This window comes from Enhydra lutris, unplaced genomic scaffold, assembly GCF_002288905.1.
Source record: "Enhydra lutris kenyoni isolate GAN:26980312 unplaced genomic scaffold, ASM228890v2 scaffoldscaffold33, whole genome shotgun sequence".
NCBI classification, from domain to species: domain Eukaryota; kingdom Metazoa; phylum Chordata; class Mammalia; order Carnivora; family Mustelidae; genus Enhydra; species Enhydra lutris.
Genome location: NW_019154117.1, coordinates 21,588,201 through 21,599,154, shown reverse-complemented (window position 1 = coordinate 21,599,154; position 10,954 = coordinate 21,588,201). Strand labels below are relative to the sequence as shown.

At 42.8% G+C, this 10,954-nt stretch overlaps 1 pseudogene; it reads right to left on the bottom strand.

Moving 5' to 3' along the window:
• Positions 1-4,213: 4,213 nt before the first annotated feature.
• Positions 4,214-7,525, bottom strand: LOC111153597 (annotated as a pseudogene).
• Positions 7,526-10,954: the final 3,429 nt, after the last annotated feature.

Sequence of the window (10,954 nt, the reverse complement as noted above, 5' to 3'; positions counted from 1 at the left end):
TTAAGGTACTAGCTGGGCTCAAAAAAGGTGTGGAAGATATTAGAGAAACCCTGTCTGGAGAAATAAAAGCCCTTTCTGGAGAAATAAAAGAACTAAAATCTAGCCAAGCTGAAATCCAAAAAGCTATTAATGAGGTACAATAAAAAATGGAGGCTCTTGCTGCTAGAATAAATGAGGCAGAAGAGAGAATTAGTGATAGAGAAGACCAAATGATGGAGAATAAAGAAGCTGAGCAAAGAGAGACAAAAAACTACTGGACCATGAGGGCAAAATTCAATGACAAAAATGAACTATTGGGACTGCATCAAGATCAAAAGCTTTTGCAGAGCAAAGGAAACAGTTAACAAAACCAAAAGACAACTGACAGAATGGGAGAAGATATTTGCAAGCGACATATCAGATAAAGGGCTAGTATCCAAAATCTATAAAGAACTTACCAAACTCAACACCCAAAGAACAAAGAATCCAGTCAAGAAACGGCAGAGGACATGAATAGACATTTCTGCAAAGAAGACATCCAGATGGCCAATAGGCACATGAAAAAGTGCTCCACATTACTTAGCATCTGGGAAATACAAATCAAAATCACAATGAGATACCACCTCACAACAGTCAGAATGGCTAAAATTAACAAGTCAGGAGATGGCAGATGCTGGCAAGGATACAGAGAAAGGGAAACCCTCCTACACTGTTGGTGGGAATGCAAGCTCATGCAGCCACTCTGGAAAACAGCATGGAAGTTCCTCAAAAAGTTGAAAATAGAGCTACCCTATGACCCAGGAATCATACCATTAGGTATTTACCCTAAAGATACAAATGTAGTGATCCAAAGGGGCCAGATGCACATGAATGTTTATAGCAGCAATGTCCACAATAACCAAACTATGGAAAGAACCTACATGTCCATCAACAGATGAATGGATAAAGAAGAAGTGTATACACACACACACACACACACACACAGACACACACAATGGAATACAATGAAATCATCAAGAGAAATGAAATTTTTCCATTTGCAATGATGTGGATGGAACTAGAGGGTATTGTACTCAGGGAAATAAGTCAATCAGAGGAAGACAATTATCATATGATCTCCCTGATATGAGGGACTCGAGAGGCAATGTGGGGGGCTTGAGGGGTAAGAAAAAACATGTAACAAGATGGGATGGGGAGAGAGATAAACCATAAGAGACTCGTAATCTCACAAAACAAACTGAGGGTTGCTGGGGGGAGGTGGGTAGGGAGAGGGTGGTTGGTTATGGACACTGGGGAGGTATGTCCTATGGTGAGTGCTGAAAAGTGTGTAAGCCTGATGATTCACAGACCTGTACCCCTGGGGCTAATAATACATTCTATGTTAATAAAAATAAAGAAAGAAAAAACCAAAAAAAGAAAAAAGGAAAAATTTTTTTTTTAATTGTGACAGAAAGTCAGTCCAGAATGCCAAGAAATGGATAGAAAGTGAATCTTGAAGACATCAATTGAGCCCCAGCATGAACCCTCATACCTTAGTCCAACCTTATTCCCAGACTTTTTTCAGGTACCTAAGTCAATAGATTCTCCTTTTTAAGTCAGTTACGTTATATTTGCTGTCATTTACATCCAGATACTTCCTCACAGTATGAGGGGGCTCTCCATCCCTGGCTCCCACTTTCATGCTAGCCCACTGAATATATATTACCTTCTCTGTCCTTCAGGTTGCCCTTCTATGAGAGGGAATTAAGAAATAGGCATTGAGATTGCAGTCCAAGATGGCAAAGGAGTATGAGACCTTAGTTTTGTCAGGTTGCAGGAGTTCAGCTAGATAGTTACCAAATCATTCTGAACCTACAAAATCAAGGGGAGATCAAAGAAAAGAATACCTGCAACTCATCAAACAGAAAAGTGACCATGTTTTGCCAGGTAGGAGGTGGAAAGGAGGAAATCCGAGGTGATATATGGGAAGATAAACTATGGAAGGGAGGGAGCCTCCATCAGTTGGCTACAGGCAAGTGATAGAGTAGCAGAGCACAAAATCAGAACTTTCAGAAGTCAACTCCAGTGAGGGATGTCCCTGTCTGAAAGATGCCTTGATGGTGAAGCAGGCAGAATCCTAGGAGAGGCAGTGTGGTCTCAGGATTCCCGGGATCACAGAAAGAACAGGGGTGCCTGAGTGTGACAGAATTCCCAGGCATCAGAGCCTTCAAGACCTAGGTACGTGGAAAATATCCCAAAATAGGAGTATGTGCTCTAAGATCCCTAGTACTGCCTTTTCCAGTAGTTGAGTGACCCATTCTCTCTGATGTTCAAGTTATGAGAATTAAATTTGAAATGATGGATGTGCTATATTAAATATATTAACAAGAACAGAAATTAAACCTTGCAACCTGTGGGGTTCCCTTCCTCTATAATGTTTTTAGGTCTACAGAAGCTGAAGGTTACTTCTACACAACTATGGTCTGGGAGCTAGGGCAAAATAGACTATGGTAGAGCCAGATGAGCCATATTATACCAGCTTCCCTCCCCACCCCCCAGTTTGAATACTGGTAAGTCAGGTGGTTCTCAAGGTTTATTTTAATTAACCATTGAGGATAAACCCAAACTACCTTTACCTCTCTAGGTCACCTTTCCTTCCTTCCTTTGGATGCTCCAATCTCTTTGATGGTTACTTACCAGGTGCCAGTTTCTTTAGCCATTAAGAAATTTTGACCTTGATGCCTTGGGCATGAATGAGGACAAAGATCCACTTGGCATGTTTGGAGACTTTTGCACCAGCAAACTAAAGAAGTTGTCAAAGAAGAAACTCTTGCATTAGGAAGACTTCTGAGAAGATTGTAATCATCCCCACTTGTGGTGTTCACACCCTTGCATAATTACACCTCCCCTTAAGCATAGGCTGGACTTAGTGATTTGCCTCTGAGTGATAGAATAAAGGAAAGGTAATAGGATATCATTTACATTGCTAGTTTCCAAAAGATTGTAACTTCTATCTTGTTTGCAAACTCTCTCCTTGCTTTGATGAAGTAAGCTGCCATGCTGGAGAAGCCCACTTGATAAGGAACCAGCCAGATTCAGCCAAGAGCCAGCAAGGTACCCAGGATCTCATTCCAACAGACTTTGATGAACTGCATCCTGCCAGCAACTATGTGACTGAGTATGGGAGTTGGTCCTTCCCCAGTCAATCCGCCAGAAGAGAATGTCGTAGCCTCAGCTGACACCTCAAATGCAACCTTGAAGCAGAGAATCCAGGTAGGCCTCACCCAAATTTCTGACCCACAGAAGCCATGAGGTAATAAGTATATATTTTTTAACCCACTAAATTTTGGAATAACCATTACATAGCAATAGATAATTAAGGTACCCCTCAATTACTGTAACCTTGGAGTAAAATGTTGCATGTCTGGGAAGGCAGGAATCATATAGGAGGACAACATCCCTGGCAACATCCCTGAGGGCACCGTCTTCATGCTCAAAGACTATCCCGTGTATTCATATGTTGAAATGGTATCACTCGGCCTGAGTAGCCTCCAGGAGGTGAGGCCTAGCTGACACATTATCCTACCCTACAAATAGTTTGGGAGCAGATGAAAGAGAGTTTAAATCAAGTTCTAGACTTTAAGTGTTTTTTTTCACTATTTGTAAAGGCCTGGAGATTTTCAGAGTAAGCACGTTATACTTTTTATGAAAAAAAATGTAAATATTTAAAGATTTTTATTTATTTATTTGAAAGAGATCACAAGTAGGCAGAGAGGCAGGCAGAGAGAGAGAGAGGAGGAAGCAGGCTCCCTGCTGAGCAGAGAGCCCGATATGGGGCTCGATCCCAGGACCCTGATATCATGACCTGAGCCGAAGGCAGAGGCTTAACCCACTGAGCCACCGGCACCCCCCAAAAAATGTAAATGTTTTAAATATAGGACATCAGAGCAGAACCAAACAAAGGACCCCAGGATAAAACTGAAAAGCAGGCCACTGTCCGGCTTTGTACAAGGGACTGGTGTACTTGTAGAAGCCAAAAGCTTTAACTTCTCAGAGTTGAATACACTGCTTCCTTTCCCTGAGTGCAAGCCCCAGACGCAGTCCCAGTACAGCACACAGAGAACACCACTCTCTATTAGAAGAAATGTTTATTGAGGAGGATTAATATTCTTGGTTGTTCTGAAGGTTGTTCTCATCAGAGGATATATTGTCATGAAAATTGTGAAGCTTTCTCAATAAGGACTGAATAATTTCTTTAGAGAAATTTTTCTCCCTGCAAGTGCTGGAGAAGCATTTTCTGCCTGAAAAGAAGAGTCAAATCGCTAAACACAGTACGTTCATCAGGGTCACCCCTGGTGGCCCAAAGGACCTGGCGTACTTAATGCACACAGGTGGGGCTTGGATGAGGCACAGACTCCCCAGATGGCAGAGAAGAAGGGGGTTGACCCCGGCTTAATAGCTGATCCTTGAAGGCTTCAGCTTTCCGGGGTTGTCTGACCCTGTCTCTGTTCTGTGTGACACTTATAAATGGTTCTGGTTAGCACAGGAAGCTTCTTGGCTGCAGGACTTGATACTTGGCGATTTCTTTTGTTGTGGGTCAGAGAGAGCCCAGTAGTTGGAGGGAGGTCTCGTCAGACCTGTAGTTCCTACTGCTGCTGGCTTAACTCAGGCCTCAGATGGATACATACGTGCCTCCTTCTCTTCTAGGACCTTCTCGAAGGTAGTGAGCTTGTGAGCTTCAGGAGGCCGATCACTCCCAAAAGCAGCTACACTTTCAACTGGGTCTTGGTGCTACAGTAAGGTGGACATGAACTTGGCTTTTTGCTGGGGACATTCTTAATGACCTGTGATTTTTTTCTTGGAATTGATCCATTGAGAAAATTGTCTCATCTTTTTCTGAAGTATCTTTCAAGAGGAAACTGTTCATTCTGTGACAGTTGAGGAAGCACTCTCTAATTTTCTCACCTCAGCATGGCGGCCCTCCTCTTTGCCTCCAGATGTCCCTACTCCTGAGTCCTCACTTCTGTATTTTCTTGCTTTGGGATCCTGAGGTCTCACTTTCTTTGCACTTTTACTTTGTGAGAAATTTGTAAGCTGGCCCTTACAGAAAGCCAGCTTCGATCCCAAGGATTCCTGCATCTGCTCCATAATAATTCTGCTGTCCTTCATTTGGACGTGCAACACCAGGGATGCTTCCATGTCCCCGCTGCATACACTCTGGGACAGTCAGTGAAGCCTTGGAAGTCAAGCTATCTGAAGTAAGAGGCATGTCAGTTGGACATCCTTAAGCCTGGTTATGCTCCTCACTCTCCAGTTTAAATTTTAACTCACTAAGGCTCTGTCTCTTCAGGTTTGATAGTTTGGAATCTTGGGGAACCAGTATTTTTAGTGAGGGGTGTTCTGTGGTCAGGGCAGTTTCTACCTTGCTCATGTTGACATTTATCATTTTGAAACTTCCCAACTCACTGGTTGTCAAGGCGTCCCAAGATTGGGATTGAAGGGTACACAGGTCCTTGATGTCAAATATATCCCTGGACAGGTTGGACATGGAAGAATGTTCTAAATTCTTCTCGACCATCACTTTGCCCTGTTCCATTTCTACTCTTTTACTGGAACTCACATTCTCATGCAAGGACTCATGTCCAGGCCCAGCTTGCCTTGTGGGTACCTCTGGGCCACATGTGTTGTCTGGCACAGTCTCACTGGGTCTCACCTGAGCTCTGGTGCTGTGTGTAAGGGGCTGAAAAGTCTGGCTTCCCCACTCAGCTATCTGGATACACTCTGCAGTCTTATGGTCAGTGTCAGTGTGTGAAGACTTCAGGCCCCCTTTCCTTCACTGATCACAGATGACTTGGCAGGGAGAGGATGATCCACAGTGGGGACTGACTTTGTTGTTTTCACCTTGTTTCCCAAAAAAGGTTTAGAGCTTCCCTCAAGGGGCTTAGAAAACTCAATTTGGAATCCACCCCAGAAATACGCATGGCTGAGGAGGGAAAGTCAAATTGGGGGAGGGGCCATATTTTGGCTTCTCTCAACATATAGAATTTTATGGATTCAAGAACCCTGAGGGGAAGACCCCACCTCTCATTCATGTGAAATCGTATAATATAGGCCTCTAGCACCTGTAGGAATTAAGAAAAGAATGCTCTAGGGTGGTGCTCTGGCAGTAAACCCTACCCACCATTGTCTTTTTAGAATCTGTGTTTTCCAGAGCAGTCTGGGAACTCCCAGAGAAAGGTAATGTATTATCATCAGCCAGTCAGGAATAACACACACCTATAGGAATCCTACCTGTGAGATCTGCCAAAATTTCTTGCCCATATGTAAACTAAGAATACTTTTATTTGCTTCTGGTCTCTGTCCAGAAGTCCCTCTGTCCACAGGGACTAAAGCCCATGAACTTTCCTGTAGCTTCTGCAACAGGTGCCATCCCAGGTGTTGATTTTCAGTCAAGATAGGAGAGTCTAATTCATTCTTGGATCTATTGAAAGACACTCCACAGTCCCTAATCGGGGATGAAGAAGGTGGTATGATTGGGAGGCAGGATTGAAAATGAGCGTGGGTGTTCACCTTAGTGAAAGGTAGAGGCTAGGATGGGGACAGGGTTTGAGGCATGGATTGGGGGTGTACAATGGGGAGAGGAAGTGGTTGGGAATGAGGAAGTGGTGGAGATGCTTGTATTTTGATGGCAGAGGTATTATCAATTCCATTGAATAAGACAACGTGAGACTCTAGTGGAGAAGTACTACCAGAAAACAAGAGAGTGGCTACTAAGGACTCACTGTGCAAAGAAGGAAGACTCCAGAAGAGCTGGCTATATTTCTGATGCAAGTTTTCTACCAAAGTCTTGACATAGAGGAGCTCTTGATAAATAGAGAGCTGCTCTGGTTTGCCTTCAGTGTTCCAGCCAATTTTGGAGGCTGTGGTGACCTGTACATCAAGCGGATGCAACAAATTCCCTAAAGATGTCCTTTGGTAATCTGACCACATTTGTTTGGAAAATGGCACCTCCTCTTTTACTTTCTTCTCTAAAATCTGGAAAGCCATTCTATTCTCCATTTGTCTCTCCAATAGGGCCTGGAAGATAAGACCAGGGAAAGAAATTCCACTGGCCTCCTGTGTTTAGTAGCAGAGTCTCTTCTGAGACAGGTTTCTGGTTGATGGAGGTAGACTTGCTCTGGTGAACATCGGAGTGTGATAATGTGGTGAGGAACATGTTCTTGGCATGGGCCTGCCAATAGGTGAATTCAGAACTCGATGGGTTTGAACAGTCACTACCTCTAATTGTTGTGACATAAGTAGATATATCACCAGGACTATCTGGAGATGAATTCTCAGGAACAGGTTTCAATGAGATGGAAATTGATTTAGATTGAATCACAGTTAAAGGGCAGTCTGGCAATGGTGAAACAGATGGAGTTGGTGGTGCAAGATGACAAGCAAATGAATCAGTGGGTTTCCTTGTCTGAGACAGATTTGGTAAGAGGTTGATCCCCTGTGAAATGGTGGGGTCAAGAGCAGAAATGCTATTCAGAGGTAAAGTGGCCCCTGGTTGTCTGAGCATCATACGGTAGGAAAGAAGTCAAAGGAAGGGGTAGAGGTATGGAATGGTTCCCTGGGAATAAAGAATCCTAGGCTTTTGGCTCTAGTGACGGGAATGCCCAGGGATGAGAGTATGAAAAAGTCAGCTAAAAGGGTCATTGGTTTAGGTGAGTAGATGGATGGGGTTTGGGGGAAAGGCTCAGAGAAAGAAGCTTGTATTAGGTCTCCTGGAGCAACTGTAGAGAAGTCAGGAGATGAAGTGAATGATGAGTAAGTCACAGGAGCTGTAAAACCAAGGGGATCAGAGAAGGAGTAGCATCTTCCAGTACCTCTGAAACAGCAGCCAATTCACCTCAGCAGTTGTGCTGTTACACACCCCACAGAAGGGGTCTGGACATAATAGTTAATGAAAGTGGATGGTATCATGACGCCAGCCTAGGGGCTGTGGGAGACAGGATGTACCAAACTGCAACGAGGACTAGAACAAACATATGTGACTCTGGCTGGTCTGGCAAAGGTAGCCCCCCATCCACCAACATCCCCAACACTTTCACATTCTAACTCTGAGAATTTTCCATCCCATGTCAATTCCAGGCTTCCCTGAGGCCCGAGAAATACATAGACTCTGATTAAAACAGCGGTACAGGAAAGAAGGTAATGTTTACTCACCTTTACAGAAGAAAAAGCACCTTTCTTGCCTCCCCTACTTCTGACAAGTTCTCTACCCTGGGAAACCAGGAGAATGATGAAGATAGAAGCAAGACATCTTGTAAGAGGCTGAATAGAGTGTCCTTTAAAGATATCCTTGGTAGATTGGACTTGGAGAGCACCAATTATTAGGATATAAGGTCACATGGTCAATGATAATAATAAGACTTACATTATTGGATCATTCACAGTGCATTTTTTATGTATTATCTATCCCATGTGATACTGAAAACCACCTTATGAAAACCACCTCAAAGAGGAAGTTGAGTATCCATGATGTCACAGGTCTTTCACAAAGTCTCAGAACTTCAGAAGTTCTGACCCTTAATGTCTCACATGGCTACATATTGGACAGCACCCATTGCCCAGATCCATCACTGCTTCATGCTCAGTAATGGTCAGAGCAGGGAATCTGAGAAGGGTTTTGCATTCTGACTGCGTTTCCATGAGCCTCTCCTCTGAGGCCTCTGTTTTCTGAGAGGGAACATACCTTGCAGCTGGCCTCTTCAGACATCATGGACCTGAACCCTCATGGAAAGGACAGAAAGGGTCAGCCTTGGAGAGCTCAGGTGGAAAAGGAGAACCTTACCTTTCAGAGTCCCACCTTTCCTCCTCTTGGCTCTTCCCTGATGCTAGAATGAAAAGAAAAGAATGAGGGGTGGGGACTCATCTCTCACTTTTCTCTCAGAAATGGAGACCTTCTTTATCCAAGAACACCAGGACTGTATTTTAATTTTTAGAACTTTGTGTTCCTTGCTTTTCTCAATTCTAAGGTTTTATTTTGAACAACAAAGGAGGATTTTGTCTGGGAGGTCTACACTTGATATTCTCACTCAAAAGTTCTTTGTTCAATGAGGACATACAAACTGAAGCCCAACAGTCACATCTGTGCTCCCTTGGGTAGACCCTGTATCCTAGGATATAGCTCAGACCCCAGTCTCTTCTCAGAGGCTCAGCACTGTTCTCATGATCAGCCCAACCTGAAGGCAGGCTTGATTGAGTGATGCTTGACATGGCAATGTGTCTCATGATTAAGACCTGGGAACATTTGTTTTCTTACACAGACCTCATACTCTCCAAATAACCCAATCCAGAACTGCAGAATCATTGTGTTTGGGATTTTACCCACGAGCCACCACCATACCCAAATAGACTATGTGTTTCAAGTGGAAACCTTAGTGCTTCCTTAATCCTTCACCCTGTCAGATCTCCTTTCCTAGAGGAGTTAATGTCTGTTCTTTCCTTAGACTTCCCATTTTAGGTGTTTCTCTGACCCTCCCAAACTCAGTTAGAAATGTGGGAAGAGGAACAGGGAAATAAAGAGTCATTCTCTGAAGGGCAACTTCTGGTTCCAGATCTAACATTTAAAAAGCCTGGGAGTCATCACTTCAGTCAGTGAAAGAAGTAAAATGCTGAACAGACTAAAAATCAATGACATTTCTTGGAACCATAGTGGCAAACCCCTACCTCAAGTCTCCCAAGAGTGTCAGTGCAGAAAATCATACCTAAGATTCGCTTACCTGAAACAGAAGACACTGGAGGCTTAACACTGCTCTCCTGGTATGAACACTTAAACAAACACTTTGACAAATTGCTGAAGGATGCATATGGTCTAGCATGAGAGTGAGAAACTCCTGGGATCACAATCTAATGGGGGCCTCCCATTTATTCATGGGTTATATTACCAGGAGCCCCACCTGGTTCTCATAGTAAACTACAAAAAAAAAAAAAAAAAAAAAAAAAAAAGCTCTTGTTTCTGGCAGGGGAGTGTAGTGTCTGAGAGAAAGGAGAAAGGTAACCCATTTTGAAAACATTGTGAAATATTCCCAGAGTGTTTTCCATAAGAGAAGTGTACTCATTGGGGAAAAGCCTACTAGAGCTTTATGCCCCATGGGAGAAGATAAATTACCTAACTACAGCAGCCCCCTCTAGCTTTCCTCTCTCATCTATAGAGTGGAAGAAAACAAAACAAAAATCTCTAAAATACTAGTGAACATCACAATCCAGGAACATAAGGCCATTAAAAGACGATTGTTTCATCATATCCCCTGACCTGACACCTTACTACAGTATTGACAGCTCTGGTGTAGGAACAGGATCATAGCTAAAAAGAGCTGCAAGGTATAGGTTTTATTTAGGGAGATTTAGGGAAACCTAAAGACACTAGGAGAGACAAAAACAAGGACACTAGAGGAAACTGCAGCCTCTGATATGTATAGCTACAATAATTATTAAAGACATGCCAACACCTAACCAGATTAACATAAGACTACACATTAAAGGTCTCTTTATTTCAGTTCCCATTACCCAATACATCATTTTTGGCTTTCAAAGAAAAATTACAAGGCATGATAAAGGCAGGGAAAAGCAAACTGATAAGACAAACCAAGCATCAGATGTACATTCAGATATGACACATTTCAGAATTCTCATACGTAGAAGCTAAAATAACCATGATTATTCTGTTAAGGGCTCTACTTGAAAAGGTAGACAATATACAAAAGCAGATGATGCATGTAAACTGAGAGAAGGAAATTCTATGAAAGAATCAAAAGGAAATGTTAGAAAACAAAAGCAGTATGACGAATGAAGAATGCCTTTGATTAACTCCTCTGTAGGTTGCATAAAGTCAAGGAAAGAATATGTGAGTCTGCATAAATGTCAGTAGAAATTTTCCAAACTGAAATACAAAGAAGAAAACAATTTTCTTAATGCTAAAATCTAGAATATCCAAGAACTGTATTTC